Here is a 19,660-nt window from a genome sequence, read left to right as displayed (position 1 = left end):
ATGCTCACATATGGATACCTCATGCAGTTTTACATAAATATCTACTTCAATTCATGTTTCACTCAACTGTAAAACTGACCTTCCTGAAGTGCAGATCTCATTCCCCCTCCCTCTCTCTCCCTCCCCCTTTACCCCCTTTCTCCTCCCTTTCCCCCCTACAATTCAATCAAATACAGTGGCTCCCAGTGGCTCCGGGATCAAATATAAAACCCTTTGTTTGGCATTCAAAGCACTCAATAACCCAGCCTCTTGCTACCTTACCAGTCTTCTTACACATTACACCCCACCATGAATGCTGTGATACAGTGACACTGGCCTTCTTGTGGTTCCCAAAACTCCACCTCTGGACTCCTGGCACTTTTACTGGCTATCCCCCAGGCCTGGGGACATCCTCCCTATTCATTTCTACCTCAATTTCCCTGGCCACCTTACGTTGTCATCTAAAATCCCATCCTCTGCAATAAGCTTTCCTCACCTCCCTTCATACCAGTGCCTCCCTTCTTTTTGTCTCCCATATACCTTGTACATCTTTGTACATCTTTGCCTATTTCCACCCTACTCCCCCATTAGATAGTGAGCACTTTGAGATCAGGCACTGTAGTAAAGAGTAGGTATTTAATAAATGTTTTTGACTGACTGTTGACTGAAATACCATGAGAAAAGAAAGGCACTGAGCCTTTTAGGATTCAGGGCTTGCCATTGGAAATTGAGGGGATGCCCATTAATTGGGGAATGGCTAAACAAGTTGTGGTATATGAATGTAATGGAATACTATTGTGCTGTAAGAAATGATAAGCAGATGGATTTCAGAAAAACCTGGAAAGACTTACATGAATTGATGCTGAGTAAAATGAGCAGAACCAAGAGAACATTGTACACAGTATCAACAACACTGTGGGATAATCAACTATGATAGACTTAACTTCTCAGCAAGACAATGCCAAAAGACTTATGGTGGAAAATTCCCTCCACATCCAGAAAAAGAACTGTGGAATCTGAATGCAGATCGAAGCATATTATTTTCACTTTTGTTGTTGCTTTTTCGTTACTGTTCTTGTTTATTCTTTCTTGCATTTTTTTCTTTTTGTTCTGATCCTTCTCTTACTAATTCTGACTAATGTGGAAATATGTTAAACATGATTGAAATGTATAACCTATATCAGATTGTTTGCTGACCTTGAGAAGGGGGGAAGGAAGGGAGGGTGTGAGAAAAAATTTGGAACTAAAAAAAAATCTTTATATGTAATTGGAAAAAATTAAAATAAATTAAATTATTTTTTAAAAAAAGGATTCAGAGCTTGCCTTGGGTACAGAAAAACTTGGGTTCATGTCCTGTCTCTGATACATAATAGTTTATGTGACCATGGGCAAGTCATTTAGAATCTGGCAACTCTCTGAGACTATAAATTATGGAGAAGTGACTGAGCTGAATCTGGGACAGGGGGGCATAGACTTTCCACTGTGATATTTCTCCATATGAAAGCACAAGTCCATCCTAATTCCATGGAGAAAGAACAGACCCTATGGGTATGGTTGTAAGCATGAGCTAGTATTTGCCCCACTGCTGACTGACCGGCCAGGTGCCCCATGCCACTCCCTCCATACCCCTTCTCCCCTTCCCCCCGGTACTTCCTCTTTGCACCTGGAGATGGTAAAGACTTCATAGTAAGCAAGGGACTGAGGTAAAACTGTGGGTGACCAGCTCTCCCAGAACACATGAAATTTGTTGAATGAAATAGAATTAAATTGCCTGGGCTTTAGTGGAAATAGTGTAAATAAATTTCATCTGTTTCCAGGAGACCTTAATTCCTATAAATCCTTTCTTCCAAGGTCAATAGGATTACAGTATCCAGAACTGAAAGGGGCCTTAGAGACCACCTGGTCCAAATTTTGCAAAGCAGTAAACTGAGGCCCAGAGACATCATGATTTGCCCAGGTTTGCATGGCTAGTAAATAGAAAAACAAGGTTTCCAGCCGGGGTCCTTGTTGTGGTTTATCACAGCTATTCCAGAATTCATTTCTGTCTGTAATCATCACTGGGAGACTAGCAAAGGAGCCAGATGATTCTCTTCCATTTTACAGATGAAGGTGGCAGAGACTGAGACTCCCCTCATGCAGAGGTTAAGTGACTTACACAAGGTGGCTTACCAGATCAGTGGTAAAGCTGGAAACTAGGCTTCTGTCTGCCCCTCAGCATGGACTATTTCCATAGAGTGAGTGAGCAAAAATGAAGTGGAGCAGACTCTTGGAGCCTTACAAAGATGAAAATAGCCTCTGCCCTCAGGGAGCTCCTAGTTTGGTAGGAAATAGGATGGGAGGAGGAGGAGATGGGAGCAGTCAGAAATCATGCTGAGAGTCAGAGAACAGATGGCAGCAATCTGGGAAAACTTCCTGGAGGAGGTGGGATTTGTTCTGTGCTGGAAAGCAAAGACTGTCTGGACAGAGGTCTTGGTTTCAGGCACAGGCACGTGGGATATCTGGGTAGGACAGTGGGAGGGCTAGAAATTCAAGCTGTTTCTTCCATCTTTCACTAAGGCTTAGTGACTAAGCCCTGCCATTTAAATACATCCTATGCTAATTATCCTATCCTATCATACTACGTTGTGTGAATTGCTGTATTGCAGTATTTGCTTGATGGCAATGGTCTGGAACCAAACCCCTAATCTCTTCCATTGGAGGCCTGTACAAGTCTATGTTCTGCTAGGTCCTCCCAGCTAAAAGACTTTGAGTATAGAAGGGCATCTTACATTTTGCCAGTATGTTCTTTTACAAAGCAAACATTCCCCAGTATTGGAGAGAAGGCCTATAATCAATGCTTCCAGGAGAGCTGAGGTTGGTGAATCTCTTGAAATCAGGAGTTCTGAGCTGCGCTTGTTGTTAAGTGGTTTTTCAGTCATGTCTGACTTTGTGACCCCATTTGGGATTTTCTTGGCAAAGATATTGGAGTAGTTTGTCATTTCCTTTTCAGCTTATTTTACAGATGAGGAAATTGAGGCCAACAGGGTTAAGTGACTCGCCCATACAATTAGTAAGTGTCTGAGGCCAGATTTGAACTCAGGAAGATGAGCCTTCTTGAGACTATCCACTGTGTCACCTAGCTGCCCTCTTAGCCGAATCAGGCTAAGCCAATTCAATGTCCTGAACTGTTTAGCACCAAGAGAGTGAGCTGGAGGGAGGGCACCAAGATGCCTAAAGAGAGTTGAATTGGCCCAGGTCAGGAATGGAGCAATGCAGAACTTGATGAGTACTGAAATCAAGTCACTGTGCTTCCAGTTTGGGTGCGATAGGGAGAACCAGTCTCAAAAACTAAAAGAAGGGGCAGCTAGGTGGCGCAGTGGATAGAGCACAGCCCTGGATTCAGGAGGACCTGAGTTCAAATTCGGCCTCAGACACTTGACACTTACTAGCTGTGTGACCCTGGGCAAGCCACTTAATCCCCATTGCCCTGCAAAAAAAAAACCCCAAACCAAAAAACAAAACACACATAAAACCAAACTAAAAGAAAACAAAAGTAATCAAATAAATGCAAATGTTCCCCACTCCCTACCTCCAACACATGCAGCAGTGCCTAGTCATTAATGCCTTGGTAAAATTTAGTTTAGCTATTATTTTCCAACTCAAGGTTTAGGGGCTAAGAGCACATCTTGATGGTGAGGACATGGTAAAGTAGAGGGAGCTCCCAGAGTGTTTGGTAAGGGGACCCTGTCATGGAGGGTAAGGCACTGACATATTTGATTTTCTGAAGACTAGCCTTTGGGGGGTGGTCCAGGTGTTCTGTGGGCTGTTGGTTTTCTTGAAGTTGGCCCCAGGTAGAAGTGAAGAAAAAAGTTAACCACAGGAGACCAACAAAAGACAATCTACATCCTGCAGACACCCTGAATGGGAATAAGTGTGGATAAGGGGAAGTACACATGGGCTATAGTTAGCCTTACTCTGTACAGAGAGTAGCTGTGTGCTATTAGTGGTGGAATTTAAACTGGACTTTGAATCAGAAGCCCTATGTTATATTCTTGCCATGTAACTTAACTTCTCTGAGGGTCAGTTTCCTCATTTGAAAATGAGGATAAAAGTACTTGCATGAACTTCTTAGTTTACTGTGAGGCCCAAATGAGACAATGTCGTAAAGAGCTTAACAAATTGTCATGGCATATACAATTATGAGGGTTTTTTTTTGTTAAGAAGCTGGTAGGCGTGTGGAATCTGAATGCTGATTGAACCATACCATTTCTTCTTTTTGCTTGTTTTTGTTTTTTGAGGTTTTCCCTTTAGATTTTTTTTCACATGACTAATGCAGAAATATGTTTAATGTGAATGCACATATATAACCTATATTAGATTGTTTTCTATCTTGGGGAGGGAAGGGAAGGAGGGAGAAAGATTTGGAACTCAAAATCTTAAAAAAATAAATGTTGAAAATTATCTTTACATGTAACTGGAAAATACTATTAATATTGAAAAAAGAAAGTATCGAAAATGGTTATAGTTATAGTTATATAGTTATTGATTTTTGTGGGAAAAAAAGAAGAAGCTGGTAGGTGGTAGATAGAGTGCTGGTCCTGGAGTCAGAAAGACCTGAGTTCAAACTCGGCCTCAGACACTTATTAGCAACAAGACCCTGGGCAAGTTCACTTAGTCTCTGTTCTCAGTTAACTCATCTGTATGATGAGGTTAAAAATAATTCTTATTTCCCAGAGTTGTTGTGAAGATCAAATGGGATACTAGATATAAAAAGAAATGAAAAGTAGTTTGACCAAAATTTGGTATAGACCAGCATCTCACACCATATAACAAACAAGATAAAGACTAAATGGATACATGACTTAAACATAAAAAAATTACATTATAAACAAATTAGAGGAGCAAGGACCCTTCAGGTCTATGGATAGGGGAAGAGTTGATGACTAAACAAGAAATAGAAGATCACAGAAGATAAAATAGTCAACTTTGATTATATAAAATTAGAAAGTTTTTTCACAAAATATCCAATATTAAAATTAGAATGGACATTGTTAACTGGAAAAAATATCTTTGCAGCAAGTTTCTCAGATAAAGGTGTAATACCCCAAATATATTAGGATCTGATTTTAACATAGACTAAGAGCCATTCCCTAATAGATAAATGATAAAAACAAACCAAAACAAAACAAAAATGATCAGTTTTCAAAGAAAGAAATCCAAGTTATCAGCAACTATATAAAAATGCTCCAAATCATTAAGAATTAGAGAAATGAACATTAAAGCATCTCTGAGGTTCTACTTTACACCTGTGAGATTGGCAAAGAGGACAAAAGAGGAAAAATGGCAAATATTGGAGGAACTTCAGGTAAATGGGCATACTAGGCATTGTAAAAGGAGCTCTGAATTGGTATAACCATTCTAGAAACAATTTGAAACTGTGCCCCAGCAATTACTAAGCTATGCATATCCGTTGACCTAATTGTACCACTACTAGGCTTACCAATACTCTCAAAGAGATCAAAGAAAGAAAGGACTGATTGTAAAATAATAGTTATAATAACTCTTCTCATAGTAGCCCCAAATTAGAAATCATGGCAGATGAGCATAATGGAATATTATTGTGCTATAAGAAATGATGAAATGGAAAATTTCAGAGGCAACTGAGGAGACTTCTATGATATGAGCATGATATGAGTAAAAATAGGAGAACAATTTATATAGTTACAATAGCAGTGTAGAGAAAAACAACTCTGAAAGACTCTAGAATTCTAACCAATGCATTGATAAACCACAAATTCAGTGGACTAAAGATGAAAGAAACATACTACCCACCTCCTGCCAGAGAGGGGATGGACTTAAAAAAGCAGAATGAGACATCCATTTTTGGACATGGTCAGTGTGGGAATTTGTTTTGTAGAACTATGCATATTTGTTATGAGAGTTTCGTTTTTTATTGTTCAATTGGGGGAACAGTTGGAGGGAAAGATCATAAATGCTTATAAAAATAAATTACTTAATTTAAACCTTTTTATGGGTCAGTGGATGATTGTGGGAAATAGATTTTTGTCTTCATGTACAGATTCCAATAAAATTGTTGAATTCCAAAGTACATTTTGAGGTCTATAGTTGTAGTATGTTTTTTTTTTCTGTTACTTTCTGGAAAGTGATGGGCTTTTGATGTCTAATTCCAGCCACCAGGTCATGTCTTACTAGATATTCCCTAGGTGATAAATATGTATAGTCTGCTCTTATGTGTCACATAGTTTCTATCATTTCTTTACATAATTTGCCTTGGTCGATAGGTATGGACTATTTGAGGATAAGAATGTGGAATTACTTGTAGCAATGAGCTGGTCTTGGATTGCTATCATAAACACCTCTGTTTCTATAAACAAATTTTTATGACCGACATTTTTTATTTGCTTCTCTGTTGACATACTGTTGATTGAGTTCTTCTGGATGTTAGCCATAAAGAACCTTAGGAGTATTATGATTAGGTGTAGACCTTGGATCTCATTGATGTAGGAAACTTACAGTGAAGGAAACTATCAATGCACATCTGCATTCTAGTCAGCCAGACAGTGTGTGCTGATCACCCAAATTTTCAAGCTCTGTCACCCTTGACTCCTCACTCTCATTTCCCCCACGTATCCAGTCAATGGCTAAATCTTGTTTTTACCTCCACCACATTTCTTGGATCCATTCCCAAATCTCCACTCACACCTGCTGCCCCTCTAATTCAAGTCATCATCTTTCTAACTGAATTATTGCAGAATCTTCCTGATTGGTCCCCCTGCCTCAAATCTCTCCAAGCAATCCAAAGAGCAGCATTACACAGCCTTCAAAAAGGTTTTCTTAAAGGATTAGACTGACTGACCACATCACCTCTCTGACTCAATGAACTCCAACACCTTCCTGGTACCTCTAGGAACAAATATGAACTCCTCTGTTTGTCATTTAAAGCCCTTCAAAACCTGTCTCTGACCCACCTTTCCTATCTTACTGCACGTCATTTTCCTCCATGCTTTCTGTGGTCCAGCCAAACTGACTTTCTTGCTGTTTATCTCATGAAAAACTCCATCTACCATCTCCATACCTTTGCACTAACTGCTCCTCCAGTTATGGAATGCACTCCATTTCTCACCTTGACCTTTTGGAACTTCTGGTTTCCTTCAGAACTTAGTTCAAGTGCCAGATTCTACATGAGACCTTTTCTGTAATTGCTAGTTTCAAATATCTTTTCCTCTAAGATAGATACCCACCTACTATTTGTTTGTCTATTCATATAAATATAGCTATATACATACATACATACATGTTGTGTCCCCCTTTAGAATGTAAGCTCCTTGAGGACAGAGACTTTTGCTAGCACAGTGTCCGGTACACTTAATTAATAAATGCTTGTTGATTGGTTTTGTAGTGTGTAGTTTTAAGACTATAAACTTAAAGGTGACTGGGGCACTGAGAGGTTGGGCAATTTGTCCAGAGCTTCATAACCAGTATGCCTGAGAGGCAGGACCTGAATCCACTTTCTCCTTATTTAAAGGTCAGAATCCGCTGTGCTGTGGTTTCTGTAACTACCATATTCATATTGGTGGTGGTGGTGATGATGATACTGACTCCCATTAACTGAGACTTTAAGGTTGGAAACGTGCTTTCTTCCTGCCCCGATATATAGGCATTTACAAGTGTTATTTTTCTGTGTTTTTACAGATGAAGAAACTGAGGCTCTAAGAGGAGTAGCTAGAAAGTGTCTGATATGGGATGGGATCCTAGTCCTGGTCCGTGCTGGACAGGAACACCTTAGTGATTATGAGTTCCTGGGTCTTGATTTGTGAGAGAATCCTGCCCCCGATATCCAGTCCCCAGGAAGAACTGGGTGATAAGTGGGAGCAGGAAGAGGTTCAGGACCCCAGCTTCAGTCTGGCTAGACATTTTATGGAGGAGGGGAATGGGGTATAGGCTATTCTAAATTGGGATTTGAGATTCTCTTACCTCACCAATAAAAGGCGGGAGGGCCACCTTACAAAAAGGTGACTGTGCAACCACATTGTTTGGTTTCCACCAGGGAGGAGTAGGTTGGGGGTTATGCTCTGAGTTGTATATGAGATGGGCATCAGGGCTCTCCATCTCAAGAGCCGCAGCTGGATGGCTCAGGCACCCAGCTTGCCAAGCACAAAGGCAAACACACTAGCGGGTGGGAATGTATACAGAGCCTCCTTGCTCAAATATCCGGGTGAGTTCAGTGGATGCTCACCTTGCCATCCTGCCCTAGGAGGGTAGCCATTGCCAGGTGGGATGAGCAGGACAGTCATTTAAGGGAAGGGATTGGCAAGGGAGAAGAGACAGAACTGTACTCCAACAAGGTCAGGAACAGTACCCCTTTGCACACCACCCACAGCTTTTGCTTCCCCCAAAGCGCAGATGGTTAATTGGACACTGGCCCTCACTTCCTGGTCTTCATGGGTTTGTCCCATGGTTTCTCGGGAATACTGTCCTCCCATTGGTTCTCACAGAATCTTCCAATCCAATTTTTAGGTATGGGGATCACAGGATTTAGGGCTAAAAAGGACTTTAGGATTAGCCCCTTATTTAACATGGGAAGAAGCAACAAAGAGATGAAGTGTTCACTTTGAGGAGGATGAAACTTCCTGTATGGTATAGTCTGTCCAGGGAAGGTTCAGAGATCTGGATCCCTGATCCAGTGGAATGCAGAAACTCTACGACTCACTATTATCTTAGAAATAAAACCCAGGGGCATCTAGGTGGTGAGGTGGATAAAGCACCGGCCCTGGATTCAGGAGGACCTGAGTTCAAGTCCAGCATCAGATACTTGACACTTATTAGCTGTGTGACCTTGGGCAAGTCACTTAACCCTCATTGCCCAGCAAAAAAAAAAAAAAAAGAAATAAAACCCAAACTCCTTAACACACTGGAGTGTAAACTGTTTAAAGGTAGTGTCTTAAAAAAAAAAACACAACTGTATTCCCATTACATAAGTCAGTTCTCCTCACAGAATAGGGATGCAACATGAATTTGCTGAGCTGATTCAAATGTTCTGGCACTCAAGGCTCTCAGCCTTAGGTACAAACTAATTTTCCAGCTTTATTTCACACTGCTCCTTTTCTCCTTCTCTATGGCCCAGAAAAAAAAACCCAAAACATCCTCTACAGCCTTCCTAACAAAGTTTCCTGCCTGTGCCTTTTGCTCTCTAAACCTGAAATGACGTCCATAAAGGCCATCTCCTCAAAAGGCCTTCGGTGACCACCACCTCCCTTCAGAACTTCAATAGGAATTTGTTAATATCTCCCTTCTCCATCCATCTGTTTGCATTATAGCTCACCCCCATTCTTCCCCACTCTCCAACTCTGTCAGAAGCTCCTGGAGAGGAATGTCTTATTCTTTTTTCATCTCTTTGAGTACCAATCAGGCTTTTAATATGTATTTGTTGAAGACAAAAAAAAAAAAAGGTGAGTAAATCAGAAAGAATTCCAGGCTTAGAAATTCATATGGGAGCAAAAGTGTAGCTATGAGAAAGTAAGGGGCCAATGCAGGGCATAGTGACAGTTCAACTTGAGCCTTGGTCACCCCGTCTTTAAAAGGAGTATCATGATACTTGTACTGTTCACCTCCTAGGAGTGCTGTGCTGTGGTGGTTTAAAGAGAAGAACATTGAACCAACATCGGCAGACCTGGATTTAGAGCCTGGATTGATGAATGACTGTGGGCAAGGTTCCTACCTCCCGGCCTCAGTTTCTTCATCTGAGGTGCCTTCCGGCTGTCATGTGCAACTAACTAGTGCCTGTTTGAGGGGAATCTGGGAGCTTTGCTTCCCAGAATGGACCCAAGCAGTGACGTTTTACTGGGACAAATTTCCAGGACTCCATTTTCTTCCAAGATTGATGTGTCTGCCGTGTTGTGTTTTTATGTCACATTTAGAGCATTGGAGGAGGATTCTGGGAAGAAGAAAAGATAGCACACAGAGTTGGAGGAGGCCGTGTCCAGGATTGCAATGGTGATACTCGGGACTCAGGAGTCTTGGCACAATCTCACGGGAGAGACGCTGTCAAGGGCAGAGAGAAGAATCAGAGCACCACGATGCCAGCAAATTCAGCCTTTAGCTCATATGTCTACACTGGCTACTTTACTTGCCTTGATCCCGAAGACAGAGAGAGATTTTTTTTCCATTTTGGGGAGCATCAGAGAAGCTATTCCCCAAATTATTCTGGTAGAAATTCTGGTAGAATGATGTTATTCATCCAGAATGGGTGCTGAGATGTGTTTTCCTATTGTTTTTATTTGCAGTTTTGCCCAGTTAAAGTTTTTTTGGGGGGCAGGGCAATGGGGGTTAAGTGACTTACCCAGGGTCACACAGCTAGTGTCAAGTGTCTGAAGCTGGATTTGAACTCAGGTCTTCCTGAATCCAGGGCCAGTGCTCTATCCACTGCGCCACCTAGCTGCCCCCCCCAGTAAAAGATTTTACCACTTCTGATTCCATTCTGTTTTGTTAGTACGAGGCGTGCTAAATTAATACCACTTTAAGCTGAGATAAATTATATTTATCCACCAAAATACCTCCACTTTTAACCTGTAATCCCAGCGAACCTAGAGTAGATTAGAAAAAAAACACTTATGGAGGATTCCATTGTGCTATAAAGCTTTATATAAATAACTCTATTCCTAGAGGAAAGGATCTGACAAATAAATCCACTCTAAGGTATTAGAAATTTAAAATGTTAACCCCTCCTGGAGGTATATATGCTTGTCCTTTGTTCTTTTTTAAATTTATGTTTTTATTTTATTTACAATTTTTTTCCAATTACATGTAGACATTTTTTGAGTTCCAAATTTTTCTCCCACCTTCCATACCCTGCCCCCTCTCCAGGCCAGCAAGCAATCTGATATAAGTTATACATTTCAATCATGTTAAACATGTTTCCACATTAGTCATGTTGTAAGAGAAGAATCAGAACAAAAGGGGGAAAATGCAAGAAATAATAAACAACAATGACCAAAAAAAAGCAACAACAAAAGTGAAAATAGTATGCTTCAATCTGCATTCAGACTCCATATTTCTTTTTCTGAACGTGGAGAGCATTTTCCATCACGAGTCCTTTGGCATTGTCTTGAATCACTGTATTGTTGAGAAGAGTTAAATCTATCATAGTTGATCATCACACAATCAACAGATACTGTGTACAATGTTCTCTCGGTTCTGCTCACTTCACTCAGCATCAACTCATGTAAGTCTTTCCTGGTTTTTCTGAAATCTGCCTGCTCATCATTTCTTACAGCATAATAGTACTCCATCACATTCATATACCACAACTTGTTTAGCCATTCCCCAATTGATAGCATCCCCTAAATTTCCAATTCTCTGCTATGTCCTTTGTTTTTGAAGAGAACCATGACACTGGGCTGATGTCATGACTTTCAGTGGAGTAGATTCAAGTGAGAAAGGGCTGTGCAAGGTCATCAGCCTCACTCTCTCCTCCAGAGCCATCTGAGTCCAGTGGCAAGATATGTATCAGGATGACTGGAGATGGCCCTGGATATTTAAGGCAATTGGGGTTAAGTGACTTGTCCAGAGTCCCGCAGCTAGTGTTTGAGGTGAGATTTGAACTCAGATCCTCCTGATTGTAGGGCCAGGTGGGTGATGCTTGGTCCAAATGAATGAATCTCTGTCCCAAGCAAGCAATTTTTAATGTGTGTGGACTCTCTCTGAGCCCTTCAAATCTTATCAACTTGGGTGACTGCCCATTCTGCCAAGCTGTAAGGTGGTTCTGAACAACGTAGTCTCGGGGAGCAATTAAAAGAACAGAACTGGGGGTTCTCATTCCCAGATGAAGGGTTGTAACAACATTAAAAAGAATCAAGCTTTCAGAGTGGAGATGACAGGCCTGTTAGCGAGAATTCAAATCGACATTGCTATTGCCCTTGAACTTAGGGTTTAAAAGAAATAGAATGGGGGACATCTCGATGTCTGTCTCCTCTCTCCTTGTTCCCATTGTGTTAATTTTCAAGATAATGGGGAAGGGGTTAGGTCAGTGTCAGATCTCGGATGAGGGTAATCAGAAAATAGGGCAATTTATAAATTATTCAAATATTATAGAGACAAAAGGAAGTGGCATCATTTCATAATCTGCTCTCTAAAGGCAAATCTTAGAAAAGACAGGGGAATGTCCTCAGTCCCTCATAAAAAGAAATGAAGGCAGACTTCGGTTTTGACCTCTCCTCCTTTCCTTCCTTCCTCCCTCCCTCCCCTTTGCAATTCAACACTGGCCCAAGGCAGAGGTTTCAGTTTCCTGTAAGATGAGAGGGTTGGTCTAGAGGATCTCAAAGCTCTCTTTTGGCCCTAACTTTCTATTCTTCTAAGAGAATTTTGAGTGTTTATGAATGGGATTTAGTAAATGAAGCCTGAGGGACCTAGGACACTGAGCTAGGGGGCCCCGTGTTCTCTTCTCCTCTTGAGTTGCTACCTATCTTTTAAATACCAAAGAATCTTCCAATTTTTGACATGTCTAATGATCAGACTTTTCCCTTCCATAGAGCCCAAGTCAGCCCCTCTGCATTTTCTACCCACTGTTCCTAGTTGTACCAAGCAGAACAAAGCTAATCCCTCTTCTATGTAACCCTCTCTTTAGGGACTTATTTTTTTTATTTTAATTTTTTTAGTGAGGCAATTGGGGTTAAGTGACTTGCCCAGGGTCACACAGCTAGTAAGTGTTAAGTGTCTGAGGCCAGATTTGAACTCAGGTACTCCTGACTCCAGGGCCGGTGCTCTATCCACTGCGCCATCTAGCTGCCCCTAGGGACTTATTTTTTAGGCTAAGTACCCTTAGTCTTTTCTTTCTTTTTAAAAAATAAAAGTATTTTATTATTTTCCAGTTAGATGTAAGGATAGTTTTCAACATTTGTTTTCATAGGATTTTTAGTCCCAAATTTTTCTTCTTCCCTCCTCCCCAAGACAGCAGGTAATCTGATATTATATATATATATATATATACACAAAATCACATTAAACATATTTCTGCATTAGTCATATTGTGAAAGAAGAATCAGAGCACAAGGGAAAAACCTCAAAAAAGAAGGGAAAAAACAGCCCAAAAGTAGAAAGAGTATGGTTCGATCTGCCTTCATAATCCACAGTTCTTTTTTCTGGATGTTGAGAACATTTTCTAATCTTGAGTTCTTTGAAATTGTTTTTTTGTATCATTGCATGGCTGAGAAAGCCAAGTCTATCACTGTTGTTCATCACACAAATATTGCTGTTACTATGTTCAATGTTCTCCTGGTTCTGCTCCTCTCAGTCAGCATCAGTTCATGTAAGTCCTTCCAGGTTTCTCTGAAATCCTCCAGTTCATCATTTCTTACAACACAATAGTATTCCATTACATTCATATACCACAACTTTTTTAGCCATTCCCCAATTGATGGGCATTCCCTCTATTTCCAATCTTTTGCCACCACAAAGAGATCTGCTATAAATATTTTTGTACAGGTGGGTCCTTTTCCCTCTTCTATGATCTCTCTGGGATATAGACCTAGCAGTGCTACCACTGGCACCCTTAGTCTTGTCAGTGATGTAGCATGATTTTCAATCCTCTCACCACATTTTCACCCTAATTCCCAACCGAGAAAAGCATCCAGTTTAGCAATAGTTTTCCCAAAAGGTGGCACTCAAAAATTAACATGAGTCCAGATATGACCAGAGTAAAGTACAGCCTGAGATGGTCACTTCCATTGTCCTAGAAACCATGTGGCCTAGAAGCCCACTGGAAATTGTTCTTTTGATAGCAAATCTCATGTTTTCAGCTGTATGTGCAACCTCTTGGGGAAAGGGGGGGGTGCAAAATTGAGGGACCCCGGGAGCCTAGAAGTGGGGGGAGGGACACTGAAAAGGAAGGTGGAGACAAGCCACGTCAAGCCAAGGCTGGGCTCTGAAAGCAGAAGCACCCTCCAGCCTCAGCTGCCTCAGGTTACTTGTAAGGCAGCCAGACTATTGTCAGAAGCTCTGGGCTGAGTCCCATTTCTACCTCTTACTAAGTGTCCAAGCTTGTAGCTTTGCACAGGTCACTCGCCCTTTCTGAGATTGTTTCTTCTTCCACAAAAAAGGTTAGACAAGATGACTTCTAATATTCTTTTCTTTTTTTAATTATAAAAGTATTTTATTATTTTCCAGTTACACTAGAGATAATTTTCAACATTTGCTTTTATAAGATTTCTAGTTTCAATTTTTTTTCCCTTCCTCCCCAAGACAACATAATATTCTTTTCAACTCTACCCCCCGCCCCCGCCCCCAACCTGTGAGTTAGAAGCCTCCTCCCCACTGGCCTTTGAAGATTTTGCCCTTCTCCTTGGGACTGGACATCAGGGGTCTTATCACGATGGAGGTGGAGGGGAGAAAGGCTTGGGGCACGTAGGGATGGTCACCCTGCGGAAGAGGCAAAAACTGGGTAAAAAGTGAGTTGAACTTTGTGGTTGAACTTTTCCCTTATTGAGTCTGTGCTTCTGTTGCAACAGCTTTAAAAGAAAGGTAAAACCAGGGCAGCTAGGTGACACAGTGGATAAAGCACTGGCCCTGGATTCAGGAGGACCTGAGTTCAAATCCGACCTCAGACACTTAACAATTACTAGCTGTGTGACTCTGGGCAAGTCACTTAACCCCCATTGCCCCGGCCAAAATAAATAAATAAATAAATAAAAACAAGCAAAAAAAAAAAAAGAAAGAAAGAAAGAAAGGTAAAACCTGCTGAGGTGTGGTGGGGGAAGACCCTCTTGACTCACCTCCATCCCGGCTCTGCTTGTGCCCCTCCAAGGGACCATTGGCTTAGATGCCCATAGTCAAGGGGACAAAGCCTTTGAAGGGGGAAGCACACTCTCATGCAAATGGACAATAAGGCAGCGTCCAAGCAGCTCAGGAGGCTGGCTGCTCCTGCCCTTGTCAGCAAGGGTAAACAGAGCAAATAGGTCCCCAGTACAAAATCACAGAACCTCAGATTTGGAAGGGACTTTAGAGACCAACCATCTGGTCCAACCTGTCCTTGAGCAGGAAGCAGTTTATATGTTAGTTCTCTAGCCTCTATCTGAAGATCTCCAGTGAGGGACAAGCCTCTATCTCCTGAGGCCGCCCATTCCATTTCGGGACAGTTCAGATTGTTAGGGAGTTTTTTGTTTTGTTTTGTTTTTTACTGGTGTCAGAATAATAATATGCCTTCTTTCTTTCTTTCTTTCTTTTTGGCGGGGCAATGAGGGTTAAGTGATTTGCCCAGGGTCACTACTAAGTGTCAAGTGTCTGAGGTTGTATTTGAACTCAGGTCCTCCTGAATCCAGGACCAGTGCTTTATCCACTGTGCCACCTAGCTGCCCCCCAATCTGCTTTTTAAAAAGCAACTTCTACCCATCAGACCTACTTCTGCTTCTTAGGCAGAATGGAATAAGTTTTTTTCACAATCAATAACCTTTCAGTTACTTGAAGAAAGCTATCAGGTCCCTATTAAGTTTTCTGCCCTCTGCTAGTCAGTCAACAAGCATTTATCAAGCACTTAGAATACAAAATGGAAGCAAAAAGAAGACAATACCTATCCTCTGCATTAGTCCACACAAATTTTCTCCACTGTCTCGTTTCCCACTAGCTGCATTCGTTTGGACCAGACGCTATCATGAATCTCATCAGCTGGAAACTCATCCTGTAAGATTCATCAGCCTTGGTCCTCACAGCCTGTGGTTACTCTTAGAATCCTCTCCCTCTGTGACCAAAGAGCTGGAGGGCAGAGCTGAGGACTTCTCCCAAAGCCTCCATCTTTAGAGGGCTCCCAGGTCAGCCATCTCTTCATTTCCCACCCGCCGTACTCCTTTCTTTTCTTTTTTTCCATTTTCTTTTTTGCGGGGCAATGGGGGTTAAGTGACTTGCCCAGGGTCACACAGCTAGTAAATGTCAAGTGTCTGAGGCCGGATTTGAACTCAGGTACTCCTGAATCCAGGGCAGGTGCTTTATCCACTGCGCCACCTAGTTGCCCCTCCATACTCCTTTCTACCAGACCCTGACATGCTCCTATGCTCAGAGCCTTCCCTTCCCCCCACCTCCCCCCTCATGCTTGCAGCTTCTTTTTTGTGTGTCTTCCCTCATTAGTTCATTAAGCTTCTTGAGGACAAGAACTATCTTTTCCTTCTTTTTTATTTGTATCCTCAGCACTTAAGACAGTGCCTAGCACACAGTAGGTGCTTAATCCATGCTTATTGACTGATGATTCCTTTCATCATGTTTTATGGCACGATGTTATTCCAGTGATATCTCTATACCATAATTAGTTCATGCATTCTCCTGACTGGCCACCCTATTAATTTCCAGTTCATTGCCAGTACAGAAAGAGCTATTATAAATATTATTATACATTGGAGTCCTTTTCCTCTTTCTTTGATCTCTTTTGAATATACGTAATTTAGCGATTTGGGGGGCATGGTTCCAAACTGTTTTCCAGAATGACACGGCTCCACCAACAATGCATTAGTGTGTCTGTTTTCCCAGGCACTCTCCTCTGCCTTGCTCCAATCCTTCTTAAAATGCGGGTGCCTAGAACAGAACAAGGGAGGATGCGGTGGGACTGTTCTCTCCCTCATTCTGTGCACTGTTTGTTGCTGCAGTCTAAGCTTTCATTAGTCTCTTGACTACCATATGCCACCGCTGACATGGATCATCAAGGACATGTCCTCTGCTTTCTGAGGAGCTCCCCTCCTTTTCAACTGTCATGAAAAGGGGAGGGGGGAGGCTTGCCACTGAGAACTGAGAGTACACGGATTGATGACTGGAGGGGGCCGATGGCTCTAGATATAGGAACCTTACGTACCTTTGTTCCCCAGTTCTACCATCAGCTCTGGGCAGTGGGCCAGGCCCCTGGCGGCATTGTTGTCCCCAGCCAGCTTCTCTCCACGGGGACAGCTAATAAACAAAGGCAAAATAAGAGGTTATTTCCTAGGAAGACCCACCCCCCCTTTCCTTGGCTCCCCCTATTCCTCCCACTCATCTTAGAGCCTGGAGCTGGAAGAACCTGAGAGTGGAGACCTCCACTCTCTGGCTGCCAGTCTGTGTCCCTGGGAGCACAAATGAACCTTTCTAACCAATAATGATAGGTCATATTTACATAGTGTTTTATAAGCTTACAAAATATTTTCCTTACAGAAACTCTGTGGGGTAGGTTGTGCAACTAGTTTCCTCCCTGTTTTATAGAGGAAGAATATGAGACCTAGAAAGGTATGATTATTTGCTCAAAGTCAGACAGAAAATAGAGCCTGCATTTGAACCCAGCTCTTGTGACCCCTGATTCTTCCAGTGGCATGGTACCTCATTAGGCTTTAATTCTTCCTTTGTGTGGTGGGAAGTGTTCTGGGCTCTGGGTCCTAAGCCTGAGGTTTTAATCCTGGCTAGGACGTGATCCCGAGGTAACCACCCATTTACTTCTGAGCCTCAGTTTCCTCTCATGTAACAATAACCACAACTGATTATGTGGAAGAAAATGGGCTCATTGCACCCTTTTAAGTTTCCTCTTTATTATGGACATTTTCTCTACCCCTTCCTAAAGTCCAGACAACCAGCAAAGCCCTGATTTGTGGCATTTGTACAAATTCTCACACCGAAAATGTCAAGATTGCTGTGCTGGTCTGGGCTGGCTTCAGCACACCCTTAAGAGCAGCTGACATTTATGTAATGCTTTAAGATTTATAAGTCGGGGCAGCTAGGTGGTGCAGTGGATAGAGCACTGGCCCTGGAGTCAGGAGGACCTGAGTTCAAATCTGGACTCAGACACTTAATACTTACTAGCTGTGTGACCCTGGGCAAGTCACCTTACAAAAAAAAAAACCCCAAACCTATCCAATAGGACTGTTTTGAGGAAGTTACTTTTGTAATCCTTAAAGTGCTACTTAAATGTGAGCTATTTCCAGAACTATATCTGGCATGGGGCAAGGGGCATGGGGCTCCTGGGCATTGATAAAAGAGGAAGAGGAAGCCAAGCATGTCTTCTCTCCAGGAGGAGGAAACTGTTCTGGCAGTGACTACTGTCCCCTGCACCTTGCCTAGCATGGGAATTGTCTCTGAGGCTTGGACAACCACACTTGTTAGTACTACGACCCCCAACTTCTTTCTCAGGTCATGACAGGAAACAGAAATGAGCGTCAAACTCAAGGCTGAGAGCGGAGAGACCTTTCCTCTTTCGGGAACATGATTCCCAGAGGAGCTGTTTTCCTAGGATACTCCAGTGGAAATTGAGAGTGAGGTTATACACATTCAGGAATGGGTGTTAAGATGGGCTTTCCAATTGTCTTGCTCTGCAATTGTGTCCTGATGAAATATTTTACTATATCTCCATTTGTGATTCCTAAGACATTTGCTGAATTGATATGACATTTAGAAGTACTTGGGGCTCTAGCCATTTTAATATAATTATAATTATCACCAAAAAAACCCTTCACTTTTTTGGGGGGGCAGAGCAATGAGGGTTAAGTGGTGACACAGCTAGCAAGTGTCAAGTGTTTGAGGCTAGATTTGAACTCAGGTTCTCCCGAATCCAGGGCCAGTGCTTTATCCATTGTGCCACCTAGCTGCCTCCATGACCTTCACTTTTAACCCTTACTCCATGTGAGCCCAGAGTGGAGTGTAAAACAAGTTCCATGTGATTTTGATTTTGCTGTACAGCCTCATAGAAATGTGATGGTGTAATCTCTCCTGACCTAGAGGAAAGGATTTGAGTAATTCACTGTAAGGTGTTAGGAATTTAATGCATTGCCAACTGGGCAATATTTGTACATGTATTGAAAACCGAGGTGAGAGTGAAGGGAAGATCATGAGATGGGGCAAAAAGGCCTCAACTAGACTCACTTTTCTTCTTTCTCTCTCTTTTTTTTGGGGGGTAGGGTGGGGCAATGAGGGTCAAGTGATTTGCCCAGGGTCACACAGCTAGTAAGTGTCAAGTGTCTGAGGCCAGATTTGAACTCAGGTCCTTCTGAATCCAGGGCCAGTGTTTTATCCACTGCGCCACCTAGCTGCCCTCTTTCTCTTTTTTAAGAATGGGGATGTTTAATACCCATCTTGTTCCCCCATTCAAGTTTTTCTCTCATGCTTCTTCATGGGGTGGAGTATTCTACATAATGACCAAGCTGGGAAAAAACCCTTGGAGACCATCTAGTTCAACCCATGCCTGAACAAGAATTCTGCCTATCACTGAGCTGACAGATCATCAACCTGACTTGAAAACCTCCAGTGAGGGGGTGCAGCTAGATGGTGCAGTAGATAAAGCACTGGCCCTGGGTTCAGGAGGTCCTGAGTTCAAATGTGACCTCGGACACTTGACATGTACTAGTTGTGTGACCCTAGGCAAGTCACTTAACCCTCATTACCCCGCAAAAGAAAGAAAGAAAGAAAGAAAAGAAAACCTCCAACCTACATCGGATTTCTAGCTGTCTTGGGGAGGGAGAGAGAAAAAAATTGAAACTTGAAATCTTATAAAAACAAATGTTCAAACTATCTCTACATGTAAGTGGAAAATAATAAAATACTTTTATGAAAAAAAAGAAAACCTCGAGTGAGGAGGAACCCACAATCCCTCAGCCTTTTCTACCTTGGGAATTATTAAGAAGTTTTTCCTTACTGCAAGCCCAAATCTGTCTAACTGCAGCTTCCATCTGTTGCTCCTACTTTCCCTTGGGGC

This window comes from Dromiciops gliroides, chromosome 4 (assembly GCF_019393635.1).
Source record: "Dromiciops gliroides isolate mDroGli1 chromosome 4, mDroGli1.pri, whole genome shotgun sequence".
Lineage (NCBI taxonomy): Eukaryota > Metazoa > Chordata > Mammalia > Microbiotheria > Microbiotheriidae > Dromiciops > Dromiciops gliroides.
Note: the sequence above shows the minus strand (reverse complement) of the source record.